Source organism: Bubalus bubalis, chromosome X, assembly GCF_019923935.1.
Source record: "Bubalus bubalis isolate 160015118507 breed Murrah chromosome X, NDDB_SH_1, whole genome shotgun sequence".
NCBI classification, from domain to species: domain Eukaryota; kingdom Metazoa; phylum Chordata; class Mammalia; order Artiodactyla; family Bovidae; genus Bubalus; species Bubalus bubalis.
The window spans coordinates 83,083,208-83,090,661 of record NC_059181.1 but is presented as its reverse complement, the minus strand read 5'-3'; the positions used below and the strand labels follow the sequence as shown (position 1 = coordinate 83,090,661).

Here is a 7,454-nt window from a genome sequence, read left to right as displayed (position 1 = left end):
TGTGCTTCAGTCCATGGGGTCACAAAGAGCCAGACACAACTTAGTGACTGAACAACACCAACAACAATATACTAAGGAATAAAGGGAAGACAATTAAAAGAACAGGTAAATAATGACATGGAAGGCTGTCCATAGTATGTGGTTGAATGAAAACGAATTGCAGAATAATGTATTTGTAACCTTATTCCTTATATGTGTACATGTACACAAACATACACAAACATATTTGCATGAGCATAGAAAAAGTCTTGCCTGGAGAATCCCAGGGACGGGGGAGTCTGGTAGGTTGCCGTTGATGGGGTTGCAGAGTCGGACACGACTGAAGTGACTTAGCAGCAGCAGCAGGAGCAGCAGCAGCAGCAGAAGAAAAAGTCTAGAGATATAGAAATGAAACTGTTCTGTTAAAACAGTGGTTACTTCTGTAAAGGTTAGGGGAAGGGTGGAGAGAGGCTTTCACTTTATATATTTATATATTGCTTAAGATTTTCTTTTTTAGTCATAAACATGTAAAATCTTGTTAAAAAAGGAGTTTTATCCTGAAAAAGAAATCATTACACATGTGCACGTGCACACACACACACACATACACACAATCAGAAAACTCTTTCACATTAAAGTGTTAGAAGTTGATTGGAACCATAAAATCTGACCTGAGGAATCAGATGCAATTTAGCTGAGGGTCTCCAGAAATGCAAAATCCTACCACCAAGGAATGAATGAATGACTGAATGGCATTTTAGATTTGGCACAGTAGAAAAAAGAGGTGAATAGTTTTGGGTGAACTGAGGGCAGAGAGTGTTCCTAGTGTTTCCACATTATATCACAACACATGAAAGACAACAAACATATTCTCTCAAAGGGTTTAGGGAATCATAGGCTATATTATATAATTTATTTTCAGGGCTAGTTCCAGGAAACCACTCTAAAGTCTTATGTACTGATTCCAGCCAGGTCTCTAAAGTACTTCCAGGATGACCAGTAAAGTCTAATAACATGGCTAAATTTTCAATTGAATTGAACCTAAATATTTGAATAGATAGCCCTATAACAACATGGTTTTCAATATGTACATTCTTCATGGAACATTATGCTGTGAGTTCCTATTAATTAAATTTAACCTAGACAACACTTATCAGCACACCACCTTCACTCTCCGCTACCAAAAAAGAGAAAAGAGAAAAGAAAAAAAGATGGCTGCAATTTGCTCAGACATCCTGGTTTTGTTGAAATGATTTTAAATCCTTTGTTTCTTAATCGATACTTTCCCCATAGTAATTAAAGTATGGCAATAAATAAGGATGAAGCCTTTTATATTACTTGACAATGACAGGGTCAGGCTCTCAGTCTCAAATTCATCAGCTTGAGATGAGAAGCAGCAGCACAACGGGGGAAACCCATCTGTCTTTATTAAGACTTGGCACCAATAGAGAAAAGCTCATTTAGTAAATGGCAGTTCCCATTCTGCAAAGCGACAGAAAATTTACTGCACTGTCAGCAGGAAAAAAATAATCCACTCAGAGAAAGTTGTTATATTCAGTTCATTCACTCAGTCGTGTCTGAGTCTTTGCGACCCCATGGACTGCAGCACTCCAGGTTTCCCTGTCCATGACCAACTCCTGGAGTTTACTCAAACTCATGTCCATTGAGTCGGTGATGCCATCCAACCATCTCATCCTCTGTCGTCCCCTTCTCCTCCCACCTTCAATCTTTCTCAGCATCAGGGTCTTTTCCAATGAGACAGTTCTTCACATCAGGTGGCCAAAGTATTGGAGTTTCAGCCTCAGCATCAGTCTTTCCGATGAATATTCAGGACTGATTTCCTTTAGGATGCACTAGTTGGATCTCCTTGCAGTCCAAGGGACTCTTAAGAGTCTTCTCCAACACCACAGTTCAAAAGCATCAATTTCTTTGGCCCTCAGCTTTCTTTATAGTCCAACTCTCACATCCATACATGACTACTAGAAAAACCATAGATTTGACTAGGCAGACCTTTGTTGGCAAAGTAATGTCTCTGCTTTTGAATATGCTGTCTAGGTTGGTCATAACGTTTCTTCCAAGGAGCAAGCAAACGTCTTTTAACTTCATGGCTGCAGTCACCATCTGCAGTGTTTTTGGAGCCCAAGAAAATAAAGTCTCTCACTGTGCTCATTGTTTCCCTATCTATTTGCCATGAAGTGATGGGACCAGATGTCTTGATCTTCGTTTTCTGAATGTTGAGTTTTAAGCCAACTTTTTCACTCCCTTTTTCACTTTCATCAAGAGGCTCTGTAGTTCTTCTTCACTTTCTGCCATAAGGGTGGCGTCATCTGCATATCTGAGGTTACTGATATTTCTCCAGGCAATCTTGATTCCAACTTGTGCTTCTTCCAGCCCAGCATTTCTCATGATGTACTCTGCATATAAGTTAAATAAGCAGGGTGACAATATACAGCCTTGACATATTCCTTTCCCAATTTGGAACCAGTCTGTTGTTATATTAGAGAGATTTAAAGAGAAAGCATTTTACTGATATTACAGAGGATAAAAATTTCTACCTAATAATACATAGCAAAGTATAAAAAATGAGTAAATAAAAAGTTAGGTCATTGTTCATAGTGCCTTTCCCTTCCCTAACACACTTACCTTCTAGACCTATTCCTATCTTTTCCATCATTTATGGCTAGAAATAAACCCCAGATCTACCCAAAGCCCTTCCTAATTTCAATCCAAACTAATTTCATCTTCCTGCCACCAGATTCTTTTAATGGGCATAATTTAGCACACTAAATTTACTATGTATTTTCATTCTCTAATTATTCAAGTACTGGTTTGCTCTGCCCAACTAGGTTTCAAGTTCCTTGTGGAATGTTTAAGACACCTTATCACTTGGCAGGGTGCTAGGCAAATAATAAGTGTTCAACAAATGCTTGATAATGAAATTTTTTCTGCTCTAAATCTCATTATCCATGATGACCATCTTCATTGGACAAGAAACCGGGAAAAAAAAAAACCCAATGGCTCAATTTCTTAAATAATTCAAAAGTATTTACCAAAGTAATACACACCCAAGGTTGAAACATAATAGAATAAAGGAGGGCTTACAGTGCAAAGCAACAGATATCTGTTCCACCACACCACATCTCATATTTATGTACACCCCCCCCAGGACAGCCCCCTCTATTTGTTTGGCTGTTTCTTCTTGTAGTTACCTCCTATAATTCTAAAAGATACATGCACCCCAGTGTTCACTGCAGCACTGTTCACAGCCAAGTCATGGAAGCAATCTAAATGTCCATTGATTTTTTTTTAATGAATAAAGAAGATGTAGTATACATTTACAATGGAATATTACTCAGCCATAAAAAGAATGAATTAATGCCTTTTTCAGGAACATGGATGGACCTAGAGATTATCATACTAAGTGAAGTAAGTGAGACAGAGAAAAACAAGTATCATATAATGTTGCTTATATGTGAAATCTAAAAAAAAAAGAAAGATACAAATGAATGTATATACAAAACAGAAATAGATGAAAACAGACTTATGGTTATCAAAAGGGAAAGGGGTGGGGACAGGATAATATTAGGAGGTTAACAATATACACACTACTATATATAAAGTAGATAACCGATAAGGACCTACTGTATAGCACAGGGAACTAAACTCAGTATTTTGTAATAATCTATATGGGAAAAGAGGCTTCCCTCATAGCTCTGTCAGTAAAGAATCTGCCTGCAATGCAGGAGACCCTGGTTCGATTCCTGGGTCAGGAAGATCCCCTGGAGAAGGAAATGGCAACCAGTATTCTTGCCTGGAGAATCCCATGGACAGAGGGGCCTGGCAGGCTACAGTCCATGGAGTCACAAGAGTTGGACACGACTTAGTGACTAAACAACCAACCATACGGGAAAAGAATCTGAAAAAGAATATATATACATAACTGAATCACTGTGCTATACACCTGAAAGTAACATGACATTGTAAATCAACTAGACTTTAATTCAAATAAAGAACACCAAGGTCAGTATCATTCTCATTTCTTTGTAGGTTACTATTTTCTCTCTGGAAGCTTTGAGGATATCTTTATACTTTTTACTCTGATATTTCATAAGAATATACTCTGAAAATGTCTTTGATAATTCTCTCTACTTTGTTCTCTCTTGAATTACTATTAGTCAAATGTTGAATCTCCCTAATTTTCCTTCTGTATATCATGTTATTTTCTATCTCATTTTCCTTCTTTTAGTCTTTCTGTGATTTCTTTTATATTTCCTCAACTCTTCCAACTTCCCTTGAATTACATCTCAATAATCATATTTTTTAATTTAATTTTTTTGTTTGACCTCTTATTATTTATTTTCAGATATCCTATTCCTGTTATATAAATGCAATGTTTCCTTGAATCTCTCTGAGTTTACTAATTAGGGTGTTTTGCCTCTCTTCTCTTTTTTGTCTCTCAAGAGCCCTTGATTTTTGTTTTCTATCTGTACATCATTCTTTCATGTTGAAAGTTTTCCTTAAATATTTGGTGATCATTGATTCTTTTGTTCACATGGAAGAATTAGACAGTAAAAAAAAGTGTTTGGGAACTTCATATACATGAATAGGGAGCTAGTCATTTTGTTGTTGGATTTTCTAAATGCAAAAAAATGTGGAGGCCTTTTCTCTTGGGCCCCTCAATCTCTTTAAAGAATAATGTCAATTTTTGGAGCTCATGGAGGATATTTCCGACTACAAGGTATTCTCTCTACCAGACTGGGTGGGGAGTGGGTAATGGAGGAATCTATAAAAATGACTTATTTAAAAAATCTATAATAATTTATCCCTTCCCCCACCCTTATGCCTTACATCTCACTCATTCTTTTTTTTCAAATGTAGCATTTATGCAGAGAAGGGTGACTTTCTCTTTCACTGTATCACCCCTATGCAAGTATTGTAAACTGTAGCTTCTTCTATACTACTTTGTCAGTTCCTACCTCCATCTGCTTTCCAGCTTTTATCCAAGTTTCATCCACTAATGGCTCCTTTTCCATTCTCTTCAACATCATGAATTTATATCTTTTGCATTCTTTTGCTATCTTGAGATGAAGAGGTAATATATGTATGTAATCAATCTGCTGTCTTTAATTTATTGAATTGCATAAATCTGTTTTTTGTTTTGTTTCTTTTTGGCCATGCCGCACAGCTTGCAGGATCTTAGGCCCCCATCCAGGGATTGAACCTGGACCCTTGGCAGTGAAAGTGCCAAGTTTTGACCACTGGACCACCAGAGATCTCCCTATAAACCTGTTTTGATTTAAGTTTGAGCTCTCGCTTTGCTATTTACTTTATTTCTTCTGGAAGTATCATATATATTGCTGTGATGACATTCAGTTGATTTAGTAATAAAAGCCCATTTTATAGGATACTGAAACACTAGAACAGTGAACTTCAATATAGTCCCTTTTTAAGCAGAATTTTATTTTTCAGCTTTGTTAAGATGTAAATAACATATACCTTTCATATATCACAGGCTTTGCATGGTGAAGGGGCTTGAGTAACTCAAAGAACCTATGCCATGCAGGGCCACCCACGATGTGCTAATGGGTCATAATGAAGACTTCTGAGGAGGCTTTACAAATAACTGATGAAAGAAGAGAAATGAAAGGCAAGGGAGAAAAGCAAAGATATACCCAACTGAAAGCAGAGTTCCAAATAATAGCAATGAGATATAAGAAGGCCTTCTTAAGTGAACAATGCAAAGACATAGAGGAAATTAATAAAATGGGAAAGACTAGAGATCTCTTCAAGAAAACTGGAGATATCAAGGGAATATTTCATGTAAGGATGGGTACAATAAAGGACAGAAATGGTAAGGACCAAACAGAAGCAGAAGAGATTAAGAAGTTTTAAGAATATACAGAAGAACTATACAAAAAAGGTCTTAATGACTTGGATAACCACAATGGTGTGGTCACTCACATAGAGCCAGATATCCTGGAAAGTGAGGTCAATGGGTCTTAGGAAGCATTACTAAGGACAAAGCTAATGGAGATGATGGAATTCCAGTTGAGCTATTTCAAATCCTAAAAGATGATGCTGTTAAAGTGCTGCACTCAATATGTCAGCAAATTTGGAAAACTCAGCAGTGGCCACAGGACTGGAAAAAGTCAGTCTTCACTCCAATTCCAAAGAAAGGCAATACCAAAGAATGCTCAAACTACTGTACAATCGTACTCATTTCACATGATAGCAAAGTAATACTCAAAATCCTTCAAGCTATTCTTCAACAGTTATGTGAACCAAGAACTTCTAGATGTACAATTTGGATTTCGAAGAGGCAGAGGAACCAGAGACCAAATTGCCAACATTTGTTGGATCTTGGAGAAAGTAAGGGAATTCCAGGAAAACATCTACTTCTGCTTCATTGACAATGCTAAAGTCTTTATGTGAATCACAACAAACTGTGGAAAATTCTTAAAGTGATGGGAGACCCCTTACCTGTCTCCTGAGAAAATTGTATGTGGGTCAAGAAATAACAGTTAGAACTGGACATGGAACCACTGGTTCAAAATTGGGAAAGGAGTATGACAAGGCTATATATTGCTACCCTGCTTATTTAACTTATATGCAGAGTACATCAGGGGAAAGGCCGGACCGGATGAATCACAAGCAGAAATCAAGATTCCTGGGAGAAATATCGACAAGCTCAGATATGCAGATGATACCACTCTCATGGCAGGAAGTGAAGAGGAACTAAAGAGCCTCTTAATGAAAATGAAAAAGGAGAGTGAAAAAGCTGGCTTAGCAGTCAGACAAGTGCAGAGACATTTCTGGAAGTAACATCGCAATGACTGGCCAAGGAGAACTTCAAGTTCAGTTCAAACTTGTTTTGGTTGGTGAAGGTGTTACTGGAAAAACTACATTTGTGAAACATCATCTGACTGGTGAATTAGAGAAGTATGTAGCTACCTTGGGTGTTGAGGTCCATCCTCTTGTGTTCCATACCAACAGAGGACCGATTAAGTTCAATGTATGGGATACAACTGGTCAGGAGAAATTTGGTGGACTGAGAGATGGCTATTACATACAAGCTCGGTGTGTCATTATAATGTTTGCTGTAACATCGAGGGTTGCTTACAAGAATGTGTCTAATTGGTATAGAGATCTGGTACGAGTGTGTGAGAACATCCTGATTGTGCTGTGTGGCAACAAAGTGTGTATTATGGACAGAAAGGTTAAGGCAAAGTCAATTGTCTTCGCCGAAAGAAGAATCTTCAGTACTATGACATTTCTGCCAAAAGTAACTACAGCTTTGAAAAGCCCTTCCTCTGGCTTGCTAGGAAACTGATCGGAGACCATTACCTGGAGTTTGTCACCATGCCTGCTCTTGCCCTGCCAAAGTGGTCATGGACCCAGCCTTGGCAGCACAGTACAAGCACGATTTACAGGTTGCTCAGACAACTGCTCTCCCGGATGAAGATGATGACCTGTGA

At 37.9% G+C, this 7,454-nt stretch overlaps 1 pseudogene; it reads left to right on the top strand.

Annotated features, from left to right (window-relative positions):
• The first annotated feature begins 6,808 nt into the window (after nt 1-6,808).
• LOC102390552 lies at nt 6,809-7,454 on the top strand (annotated as a pseudogene).